We start from the raw sequence: 12,474 nt of genomic DNA, 5'->3' as shown, positions 1-12,474 counted from the left end.
GCTCTGATGGGGGACGCTGTCAGAGTGGCTGTAAGCATCACAAGAACTTTTTTCTGCCTTGGTCTGTATCAGCTGTTCCTCTGATGATGTCGCCTTGTTTGATGTGAGCATGCTCACCACGGTGACCCCTGTTAACCCCTGAATCAGGCTTTAGGCTTGGTCAGACAGCACAAAGAAAGCCTGGGTGAAGTTTCAGTTCAGGGTGACTGAGTGTCCTCACAACGGAGGAGAACAAGTGTGTGTGTGTGTGTGTGTGTGTGTGTGTGTGTGTGTGTTAATAGGATCAGTGGGAGCTTCGTGTGTCATCTCATTCTTATTTCCTGTTTGTTTGTTTACAGATGGAGACGTTTGTTGTTGAGTTTTACTGAAAGTGAACTTTATTGATAAACATGTTGCAGTGCAGACATTTATTAAGGTGTCGATCAATAATCAGAGCACCTCCCGCTTCATCAGTGATCATGTGACACTCGGTGTTATTCAGTCATAAGACCTTCAGACAAACGCTGCTCATCCTCATCATCGTCTTCATCTTTGGGGAGACGAGTTCGCCTGAAGAAACCAAGCTGCACACACACACACACGCACACACATTTTACATGTGAACACAAAACAAAGACGAAAACTAGCCAAGGCGACTTCAGCGTGGTCGTCACGGTGACTGAGGATACCTGCACAGGTACAAACTGAATTTAGCTCAGTAATCATCACATTACTGTGGAGCTGACAAATGTGACACGAACCGCTAATTAATCACGAACATCCTCCAAATCAGTGGTTCCCAAACTTTTTTTGCTACGACCCCTATGTTTTACAAGAACCCCCCCAAACCACACTCACACACACATATTTTGTTTTCAAACTCTGTTGCAGTTTATTTCACACATCAAACCTTTTGAAAACAGTTCAGCCAATAAAAGTCACTGCAATACGTTACAGATTGCTATTAAACAAGCCACAGAAAAACAAACCATCTTTGTGGTGTAATTATTTTACATATAGTTGTTTTTGTTGTTGTTTTTTACTGTGTAAGAATATTCAACAGTGCTATCAACACATTTTTTAAATAATGTCTCTCTGTGCAAAATGGGTTTAATATAGTGCTGTCAGCGCTCACGCGTTAATGCACCTGACCCGTGTTAGCGCATCAAAATGGTCAAATCCCCGTTGACGAGTTTACGCAGTTTAGTCTGTGTGAGGGTTACTCGGCGTTAACGCATTAATGCAGCTTAAGCGCGTTAACGCCGTCATCACAACTAACGCGATTAACATTTAACTGGTCTATAACGCAGAGAGACTCAAAATCCCTGGAGGCAGTTTGTCCGAAGTTTGTTCATTCTGCGCTCCAGACGCGTTAAGCGCATTAACAATTTTAATCGTGTTAATCGTGATGATCGCGTTAACGCATTTTGCTGTGTTAACGCCGTATTAACGCGTTAATGTTGACAGCACTAGTTTAAAAACAGAAACACCTGTGGGATACTGTTTGTCCGTGATTTGAACCAGGGAACAAACTGTGGCAGGATCTGTGTTGCACCAAGGTACCGACAAAATGTGTTCCCCTGCCTCGCGAGCATTAGCACAGAGTGCGGATCCAGTTCACTCCGACTCCATTATAGACATTAGACGTGGGAGAAGTGATGTTTTAGTTTTGTGAAAAATGAGTGTCGTTACATTACCTTTCAGTTTGAGGGTTACAACAGAAAGTGATATATTTATTGTTCTCACGTGGTATCCAATCGGATTATTTTACCTGATACTTATTTTTATCCTCCTGCAACTTTGCTGTATAAAGAGCTAAAACCTCCAAAGTTTCAGGAGTAGTTAGTCGTACAAGAAGTGTTTGTGAACTAAAAATCAAGAATGTGGGATACTGTTTGTCTGTGATTTTGACAGCCCAGCGTGTGCTCTTGATGCAGGGGAAAGTAATTCTGCAGGGGAGACCTACCTACCACGACAGCTGTTGTGCAGGTGAAGCCAAAGGCAAGATATGCTTCATCATATGTTCTAGTCTTTGGCTTGGAAGCATATATGGAGATGCTTCATCCTCTGCTTTGTGTGGGAGCCCCCGTCAAGAAGAAAGAAAGAAAGAAAGAAAGAAGAAAGAAAGAAAGAAAGGGTTTTTATTGCCAAATGTTGAGCAGGTTTACAACATTAGGAAATTGCTGCGGTGCTTCAGTGCAACATACTGTCATAAATTACGCTAAAATAGACATGAAAATAAAAATAAGAATAAGAATTAAAAGTGCTAAGTAGATAGATATATACATGAGTGCAGGTGGTGATCAGTGCAAACATGGAATGATGCAGTGAACACAGTGTAGGGTCATGTGTTAGTGATGGGAACAGTCATACGGTTATTGTTCATGTGTCCAACAGCAGAGGGGAAGAAACTGTTCTTATGACGAGAGGTTCTGGTGCGAATGGACCGGAGCCTCCTGCCTGAGGGGAGCAGGTCAAACAGACTGTGTCCAGGGTGAGAAGGGTCAGCTGAGATCCGAGCTGCACGCCTCAGTGTCCTGGAGGTGTACAGGTCCTGCAGAGATGGGAGTCTGCAGCCAATCACCTTCTCAGCAGAGCGCACAACACGCTGCAGTCTCTGTTTGTCCCTGATAGTGGCTGCAGCATACCACACGGTGATGGAGGAGGTGAGGATGGACTCGATGATTGCAGTGTAGAATTGCATCATCGTCCGTGTTGGCAGGTTGAATTTCGTCAGCTGCCTCAGGAAGAACATCCTCTGCTGGGCTTTCTTAATGACGGAGGTGATGGTGGGCTCCCACTTCAGGTCCTGGGTGATGGTGGTACCCAGGAAGCGGAATGAGTCCACAGAGGTGATGGGGGTGTCAGTCAGGATGATGGGGGGGAGTGGGGCTGTGTGCTTCCTGAAGTCCACAATAATCTCCACTGTCTTCTGGGCATTCAGCACCAGGTTGTTGTGGCTGCACCAGGACACCAGACGTTCAACCTCCCTCCTGTAGGCAGACTCATCCCCGTCCGAGATGAGTCCAATAACGGTGGTGTCATCTGCAAACTTGATTAGCTTGATAGACTGGTGGGTGGAGGTGCAGCAGTTGGTGTACAGGGAGAAGAGCAGAGGAGAAAGAACACAGCCCTGAGGGGAGCCGGTGCTGATGGTCCGGGAGTCCGAGACGTTCTTTCCCAGCCTCACATGCTGCTTCCTGTCCGTCAGGAAGTCAGTGATCCACCGGCAGATGGGATCAGGCACATTCATCTGGGAAAGCTTGCCTTGGAGATGGTCTGGAAGGATGGTGTTGAAGGCAGAGCTGTCCACAAACAGGATCCTGGCGTAGGTTCCTGGGGAGTCCAGATGCTGCAGGATGAAGTGTAGAGCCATGTTGATGGCGTCATCTACAGACCTGTTGGCTCTGTATGCAAACTGCAGGGGGTCCAGGAGGGGGGCCGTGAGGGTCTTGAGATAGGAGAGAACCAGGCGCTCAAATGACTTCATGACCACAGATGTCAGAGCCACGGGTCTGTAGTCATTTAGTCCAGTGATCCTTGGTTTCTTGGGGACAGGGATTATGGTAGAGGACTTGAAGCAGGCAGGCACATGACATGCCTGCAGTGAGGAGTTGAAAATGCCAGAAAACACTGGGGCCAGCTCGTTTGCACAGTGTCTGAGGGTGGCAGGAGACACACCGTCTGGGCCAGGAGCTTTTCGAGCATTCAGACTCTTAAACTGCTACCTCATACCTGCTTCATGAATATGAAGAGTTGTGGTGGGAGGAGGTGGTGTGAAATCCTCCTTTGTGTGGGGTGAGGAGGGGGGTGTTGTAGGTGAAGTGTTTGAAGGTGGTGATGGCTCTATGGAGGGGGGAGAGGTGGGGGAATGAGTGTCCAAAGTGTCTCTATTGTTGGGGCCGTTGGAGGTGTGAAGGCTGCCTGATGGCTCGTCAAAACGGCAGTAAAAGTCGTCAAGGGTGTTGGCCAAGAGCAAGTCATCAGTGGAGTGGGGGGTTTTAAGCTTGTAGTTGGTGATATTCCTAAAACCTTTCCACACAGAGGCCGAGTCATTCTCTGAGATCTGCTGCTGCATCTTCTCAGAGTGCTGATGTTTAGCAATGTCCACTTCTTTAGTGAACCTGTACTTGGCCTCTCTGTAGCAGTCCCTGTCTCCGCTTCTGAACACCTTTCTCTTTTCCAGCCACAGCTTTTTGAGTTTAGGAGTAAACCAGGGTTTGTCATTGTTATAACTCACCCTGGTGCGTGATGGCACAATGCTGTCCTCACAGAAGTGGATATAGGAGGTGACAGTGTCCGTAAACTCGTCCAAGCTGTTAGAAGCAGCCTTCATTGTGTCCCAGTCTGTAGACTCCAAACACGTGCGAAGCTCCTCCACAGCCTCGTTGCTCCACAGTTTTTTGGTCCTCACGACAGGTTTGGAGAGCTTCAGCCTCTGTCTGTATGCGGGGATCAGGTGGATCATGACGTGGTCAGAAAGTCCGAGTGAAGCGCAGGGCACCGCACGTTAGGCCCCGCTGATCGTACTGTAACAGTGGTCTAATGTCCTCTCCTCTCTGGTCGGGCATTTAATATACTGCTTGTATTTGGGAAGCTCATGGCTCAGATTGGCTTTGTTAAAGTCCCCAAGAGCAATGATGAGAGAGTCCGGGAATGTCCGCTCCATGTGCAGTATCTGCTCCGCGAGTGCGCACTGAGCTGCCTGCGCATCCGCATCTGGCGGGATGTAAACAGCGGCCAAGATGAATGAAGAAAACTCCCGCGGAGAATAAAACGGTTTGCAGTGAATAAAAAGGTATTCCAGGGAGGAAGAGCAGTGCTGAGCAATCACTGTTACATCTGTGCACCAGCCACTATTAATGTAGAAGCAGACACCTCCACCTTTGGTCTTACCAGAGAGAGAGGCCTGCCGGTCCGCGCGCAGCAGATGAAAGCCCTCCAGCTTGAGCGCGCAGTCCGGGATGTCCTCACAGAGCCACGACTCCGTAAAACATAAGACACAGGAGGAGGCAAAGTCTCTGTTCATGCTTCTCATCAGGGCCAGCTCGTCTATCTTATTCCTGAGTGAGCGTACGTTGGAAAGGAAGATCCCAGGAAGAGCAGTTCGCAGTCCGCGTCTCCTCAGACGCACGAGTGCGCCGGCTCGCTTTCCTCTCTTTCGGCGTCTCACTTTCCTGATCAGAGTCTGCAGTAAATCTGCCGCAGATGCGACAAATATTGGAAGTAAATCCACAGGTGTTGTAGTCCTGTAGTTAAGAAGCTCTTCTCTGGTGTAAGAATATCCAGAGGAGTGCCCAGACACAGAAGTTATGCACAAAAACAAGACAGAAGTAACGCACTGAAGCATCAGGGCATCCATACGCGGCGCCATCTTGGAAAAAAACCTGTCCATTATGCTAGCAGTGTCCAAGATTTCTTTTCTTTTTATTATACATACCCCCCCAAGTGTGTCAGAGCTCTAACACACACCTGACACACCGAAATTCACACACAGGTAATGCTCAGTCAGACCAGCTGTGTCTCTGTTGAGTGCTAGACTAGTCTGTACATGACTGGCTGAGTAGTGGTTGATTGATTGATTGATTGATTGATTGATTGATACCTTCCAGAAGATGAAACAGGGAATGCAGAGGAGGAGGAGCCCACAGATGACTGACAGAATGATGTAGCCAATGGGAACACTTTTCTCACCGTCTGGAGGACGCCACAATACTCTGAGCTGAGTCTGCACACACACACAAAGTTACCAAATTAGCACCTCAACTACGGAACTGTTGTGTGTGTGTGTGTGTGTGTGTGTGTGTGTGTGTGTGTGTGTGTGTCCACTGTCCAGCAGTAGCGGTTGGACCTTTGATGATGTGTTGATGACGTCATAAGATGCAAAGGAAATGAGCTCATAGTTCCGATAAGGAGTCTGTAAGGAGAAATGCAATAACATCACCACCTACACGTGTGTGTGTGTGTGTGTGTGCACGCGCATACCTCTATAAGTGTATTTGTCCACAGTCGGGCTGAGATTCGGATAACTGCACTGAAGCCCCGCCCCAAGTCTGTGACAATACACAAACCTGACACAGCCTGCCTCGCCACTGCTGCAGTTCTACACACACAAACACGATCAATCGATGATTGATTAGTGATGCTGAGCTGATAAGGTAATGATATTGTTATGGATGTTGTGAGATGGTAAATGGCTTGTATTTGTGAGATCAGTAATAAAGTTTCTTCACCACATGAACAGTCTGTCTGTGTGAGTTTGGCTCCGCCTGCTGGACTGATGGAGAAACTGCAGACACACCCGAGGAGTTTCCAGCCAGCTGCAGGCGTGTGGAGGGAGAGAGAGGCGTCAAATAAACAGTTTAAAATACAGAGTCCAACTACAACACTGAATATCAAAACTGGGAATTTTTAAAGTTTTCAGAGAAAACTTTTCTTATTTTGGATTTGATGCAGAGACTTGTTTCAATAAAGTTTCCAAGACCAGTGAAAGGTCTTAATGCTGAAAACCAAAAACAGCATTGAAGGAAATATAAACAGGAAACGATAGACATAGGTCATATCAGGCTGCACCGGACCTCAGCACCTGGACCCGTTTTCTTCACTGTTCAGGCCAACAGAGACGCCAGGACATCAACATCATGCTTAGTGCTGGTACCAAAGAAAGCATCCCCTTCTGGCGACTTCAGAGAAGTTGCCTTGATGTCACATGTCACAAAGGTGAACCTAACACCGGTTCTTGCAGGTGAAATATGCTCTCGACTGTCTTCAGTTTGCCTCAGCCTCTCATGCAGGTGGATGATGATGTTATCTACCTGCTGCAGTGTGTTCACTCTCACCTGTGTAGTACTGCCTTTAACACCGTCCATCCACTTAGAATGTGCATCGCCATGTCACGTTCAGTGTGTGAATTTTAGAGTATATGTGCACGGTGTTTATCATGAAGACAAGATGAGCAGAACATGAAAGGCTGAACTAAACTGAACGACTGATCTGAAAACGCAAAATTGCCAATGACAAAGCACCGGAGGGAAACAGAGGGCTTGAATACATCGGATAAAGATGAAGAATAGAAACATGTGACAACACCGCTTAACCAAGCCTGACTAACGACACAGGAAGTAGAAGTAACCATACAGCACACAGACAGATGACCGACACAATAAAACAGGAAACATACATGTGAAAAAAGACAGTGGGTCAATGATCCAGGAACCCTGACAGCGCATGAGTCGCTGATTGGAGTTTTGCATTCGCGAAAGAAACACAAGTGGATTATGATCTGTGAAAACTTGAACGGGCACGGAGCTAGACCCAATGTAGACCTGGAAGTGTTGCAAGGCTAGCAACAATGCAAGCACTTCCTTTTCGATGGTGCTATAGTTCATTTGGTGTTTATTGAATTTCTTCAAGAAATAGCAGATTGGACGGTCCACACCATGTTGATCTACTTGCAGCACGACCGCACCCGCTGCAGTTGCGCTGGCGTCCACCTCCAACTTAAAAGGAGACACAAAGTTAGGTGCTGCTAAAACTGGGGCACTGCACAGTAAAGTTTTCACTGACTCAAAAGCAGTTTGGCACGCCGCAGACAATGTGAAGGGTTTGGTCGGGCTGACTAGGTCAGTCAGGGGAGCGACTACGGAGGCGAAGGTTTTACAGAAACCACGGTAGTAACCACACATTCCCAAGAAGCGGCGTAACACCCTCCTTGTTTGTGGAATCGGAAACTCAATAATAGCCTCCACCTTCACGGTTACGGGGCACACTCGCCCGTGCCCCACCTGCTTTCCGAGCTAGGTGATGGTGGCTTTTCCGAACTGACATTTGGTCAGATTTACAGTGAGCGATGCTTCCTCGAAACGCTTAAAAACAGTTAAGAGGGTTTGGAGATGACTGCTCCAGGAAGCAGAATAAATGACCACATCATCTAAGTAGGCATCACAGTTAGGGACCCCGGCCAAAACCTTAGCCATCAGGCGCTGAAATGTCGCTGGCGCATTACGCAAGCCAAAGGGCATCACGGTATACTGAAGGAAGTGATCGGGGGTAACGAATGCAGAGATCTCAGACGCTCTTGCAGTTAAAGGAACCTGCCAATATCCCTTTAATAAATCCAATTTGGTCACATAAGTAGCGGATCCCACCCGATCAACACAGTCATCCATCCTAGGTAATGGGAAAGAGTCTGCTTTAGTGGCCGCATTCACCTTTCGATAATCCGTGCAGAATCGAGGAGTGTTGTCAGACTCGGGCACTAACACACATGGAGAGCTCCATGCGCTAGCACTTGGAACAGCTAAGCCATGCTCTAGGAGATAATTGATTTCTCTCTGCATTATTTCCCTTTTCACTGGATTCACCCGGTACGCATGTTTTTTAATTGGCTTATGCCCCTCCACATCAATGTCATGACATAAGACAGTTGTTTGGTGAGGGTGATCAGAGAAAAGTGACAAGTTATTTTTTATCAGAGTAATGATGTCAGTTTGAGCAGTTTCAGGTAAATCGGCAACAAATGATTCAAGATCATTTAAAATTACTGAATTTTTCAGCCCACTACCTAATGCAGCATCCCTCCCAGATAATCCGTCATCCGACAGTTTGTAAGCAGGGAGGATGGCAACAGCGCACACCGGGGGCGCTGTTGTATTTTGTTTACGGGGATAGAAAAGTTTCAACTAGTGATGGGATTTCCGGCTCTTTTTAGAGAACCGGCTCTTTCGGCTCCGAACCGGCTCTTCAGGTTGTTTTGTTGCTTATTATTAACAATAATATAAAATTATGCACAAAAGGAATTACTAATGTAAAAAAAAGTGGTTTATTTATATATGTTTATATATAAATATAAGCGGTGGCCCCTAGAGACAAAGCACGTACAAACTCCAAAACACAAACACGCACTTCTGTTGTCTTTTGTACGTGTTTTGAGTTTTTATGTGCTTCTGAGTTTTTACGTGTTTTGAGTTTTTATGTGCTTTGCCTCTAGGGGCCACCGTAAATATACTTTTATTTATTCACTCCACATAAAATGTAATAAATAAATCATATAATACAAAAATCAACTATTCACATTTCAACTTTTAACTATTTAAATTTTCAGCTTTTTCCTTTTACAAATGTAAAGTGAAACAACACAAAACACTGCAAACCACAACACAATTAAATATAAATTAAAATATGAAAACAAAAAGAACATGCATATTCTCTGTCATATGGGCCTGCATGAATAAACTTTCTGAATCCTTTAACATCCACAACTGAAAATAGTTGTGGATGATTACTATACCTTTCTAATGTGTCGTTGTTGTCCCTGGCTCTCTCTCTGTCTCTCCCTCCCGCTCTGTTCCTGTGCTACTGAGTGTAACTACCGCCCCTCCCCCCTCTGCCCAGCATAAAGCACAAGGCTCGCGTGCGGAGTGAAGCAGAAAAAAAGTGCGAGAGAGAGAGAAAGAAAAAAAAAAACCCACGGCTCGCGATAAGTAGCCGGCTCGCGTCGTTCACGTCAAAGACCCGGCTCTAAGAGCCATTTCGTTCGCGAACGACCTGCCGGGCAGGGCAGGGACACAGCCAGAGAAACCCGATCAAAGAACAGACATAGCCATCGCCAGAAAAACAAAGAGCGGGGGAGGTTTCTTGGTTTCACCTGGACACCACCGGCCCTCGCTCACCTTTTCCGTCTCTTGGGGGTGGGAATCCCGAAGGTTGTGCACTCAGATAAGGAGGAAGAAGTTTTTTTGCAGCTGTCCCAGCCGCTCCTGACTGAAATGTTTAACAGTGAATCCCGATCATAACCACCAAACAAATCAGCTGACTGCGAGCGGTCCCAGGTCTGAGGCTTCCATCTCCTGCAGATGGAGACACACTGATGGTCACCTGCTGTAGCTCAGTATCCGTCCAACAGAGGGCAGCAGAGGCACTTCGCCAGCCTTCAGTTGGTGTTGAAGCAGCAGGACAGAACCCATCTACTCTTCTGATCAATAATCAATCACACACTGTGTGTGTGTGTGTGTGTGTGTGTGTGTGTGTGTGTGTGTGTGTGTGTGTACTCATGAAGGTCCTTCCTGCCACAGATGCCGTCTGACTGGTTGTCACAATGATTTTGTTTATTTGCGCATTAAATAGAAAAAACACAAATTAACAGTAAACATAAAGATGAAAGCCTCTAATAATAATAATAATAATAATAATAATAATAAAAGCAAGACCTGGAAAAGGAGTCCAGAATGACAGAGAGGAGATCTGTTTACAGAAGGATAAAAACGGGATCTTTGTTAGTTCCATATCTTAGATGACGAGTCTTAACATGAGCCATGAGCTAAACTGTTGCAGTGAGACGACCCTCGATTGCTAAACAGAGGAAGTGTGACGCGATGGGAGCTGGGAGATTCATACATCAGTATTACTCAATAATATTCCTTTTTTGAAACACATGCTGAGGCAATGTTTAACCATGAATGTGTCAGAAACCATCAAAGAAAGAAGCCTGAAGCTTTCACTGGTCGTTCTCACCCTCAGAATGAATCAGGAGCCATCATTTGGGACACACACATCCAAATATGTCCTAAATCTGAGCAGTGACAATATCTAACTGGTAACAGTGACGGACCAAAGCACTCTGGAACTTTTAACTCTCACGCTTGTTCGAGTAAACGCGACAAAAACACAAATGTAACCCAACAGAAATGTGGAGCTGTAATTATTCCTGACAAAATCATTTTGTTAATATGAGCACATCTTTGTATTTCCATCACCTGAGTCAGTCCGCCTTAAGCTGTCAAACTTTTATGGACCATAAAACATTTCAGCCAATCACAGATGGTGGAGTAGATCAGAAGGAATGAGCCAATAACGTCCATGAACACCGACACAATCATCTATGTTTTTGAGTTTGTCTCCTGTTAACGTTGCCGTGCTGTGAGAGAGTTTTGGACCTTCGTCATCGCAGCTTCAGTCACGTGGCTGTTAGCTGCTGACGAGCTGCAGCTCAGCTGAATCCAGCTCGTACGTCTTAGCAGGTGGAAGTCTGAGGTCAACATATCTTTCCTGTCATGCTGCTCTGCATTCTGCTACCTGGGACGCATGCACAGGTAACACGCATGCAGTCTGCATGGATGTGTTCATGAAATAGGCGTGGCCTCCACATGGAGCTGAAGAGCTCACGCCTGTGGTCCATCGCCTCATCCCTCACCTCCTCCTGCCTCCTTCATCAGATCCATCAGCGATGACGTCACACACGTGTGAACGTCCTGCTGGCCGAGCCCGCTGTAAGCAGTGCCGACAGCGAGAAGACGAGGAGGAAGAGGCACGTCAGAGTAATGGGACGGATTCATGAAGCTAACATTAATCTGACAGAGAGACTCGACAGGCACACACACATTTGTGTGTGTGTGTGTGTGTGTTCCCTGCAGCTGAAATGCAGACTTATCACTGCAGAACCAGCACAACCCGACTGTGTGTGTGTGTGTGTGTGTGTGTATGTGTGTGTGTATTGTATCCTTATTAAAGCTTATTAAATCAGCCCACATCCTCTCAAAGCACACACACACACACACTCACACAGGAGGGTGGGTGATGCCTCAGTGTGCTTTGTATCAGTTTACCCAGAATGCACTGGAACATGAGTGTGGTTTTAAGGGGGGGGGGGGCCAGTACGGGGAAGGAAACCCCAACAATCCACTGAGCAGCGCTTGGTGGCAGCAGGAAAAGGCCTCCAGCAGATCCAGGATCAGGGAGGAGCAGCCCTCTGCACAGGTCAGCTGGAGGTCAACCTTACCTGAGCTCAGGTGTGGTGGCTCAGCAGGTGTTTCATGTGTCCCTGGTCGGCCAGATGAACAATGAAGTTTTGTTTCCCGAGACGATCCAAACACATCGCCTGCTGTCCCAGCAGCGCTCCGTTTACTCATCAGCAGTGACTCACCGGCTCAGTCTATTTACTGTGCACCGGCTGGGTTTATTTCCTAACACTGACAGGTATTTCTTTAGTGACTCAGCTCTGTCCGAGCCTCCGGCTGTGTTTTCTTGCTGCACAGAGAGCCACAGCAGACTCACGGAGACGACAGGTGAGCCTCTGCCTCACAGTTACAGCAGGCCCTGCTGACATGATGTTCAGCTGAAAGTGCGGCAGCGACCTCTTTCAGCTGTAATGACTTCTGACAACCGATCTGCTCGTTAGCTCGAGGTTAATCTCTGAGCTGACTGAGCTGCTCGTTAAGATTAATAAACAGTGAGGGTGGGTGTTATTTTCTGCAGGTGAGCAGAATCAGAGGTGACACTTGAGTAGAAAAAGAGCAGATCTCACCAGCAGCAGGAAGAAGAGTCAGAGGACCTACAAAATAAAACCCTAACATCACAGCAGCTCTGCAGCCCATGCAGATTTAGAAGCAACATGAGCTGCTGATTGGTCAGTTCTCCAGCTTCCTTCTGTAGACATTGGAGCAGGGCGATATGACCAAAAATATTTATCACGATATGCATTTGAAAATTTGCAATAAC

The 12,474-nt window shown here is 46.7% G+C and overlaps 1 long non-coding RNA gene across 2 annotated transcripts; it reads right to left on the bottom strand.

Moving 5' to 3' along the window:
• Positions 1–1,962: 1,962 nt before the first annotated feature.
• Positions 1,963–9,871, bottom strand: LOC146387861 (uncharacterized). 2 transcript variants are annotated; one of them, XR_014800002.1, is made up of 5 exons: positions 9,651–9,871; positions 6,213–6,299; positions 5,965–6,082; positions 5,585–5,707; positions 1,963–2,046 (listed from the first exon to the last, which is right to left on the bottom strand). It is a non-coding gene; the product is annotated as an uncharacterized LOC146387861 (long non-coding RNA). The 2 variants fall into 2 exon arrangements; XR_014800001.1 differs by having other exon boundaries at positions 1,966–2,049.
• Between the last annotated feature and the right edge of the window lie 2,603 nt (positions 9,872–12,474).

The sequence above is a fragment of the Perissodus microlepis genome, chromosome 4 (assembly GCF_051167445.1).
Source record: "Perissodus microlepis isolate ML-2025 ecotype Zambia chromosome 4, ASM5116744v1, whole genome shotgun sequence".
In the NCBI taxonomy this organism is placed as follows: domain Eukaryota; kingdom Metazoa; phylum Chordata; class Actinopteri; order Cichliformes; family Cichlidae; genus Perissodus; species Perissodus microlepis.
Note: the sequence above shows the minus strand (reverse complement) of the source record. Positions and strands in the feature narration are given on the sequence as shown.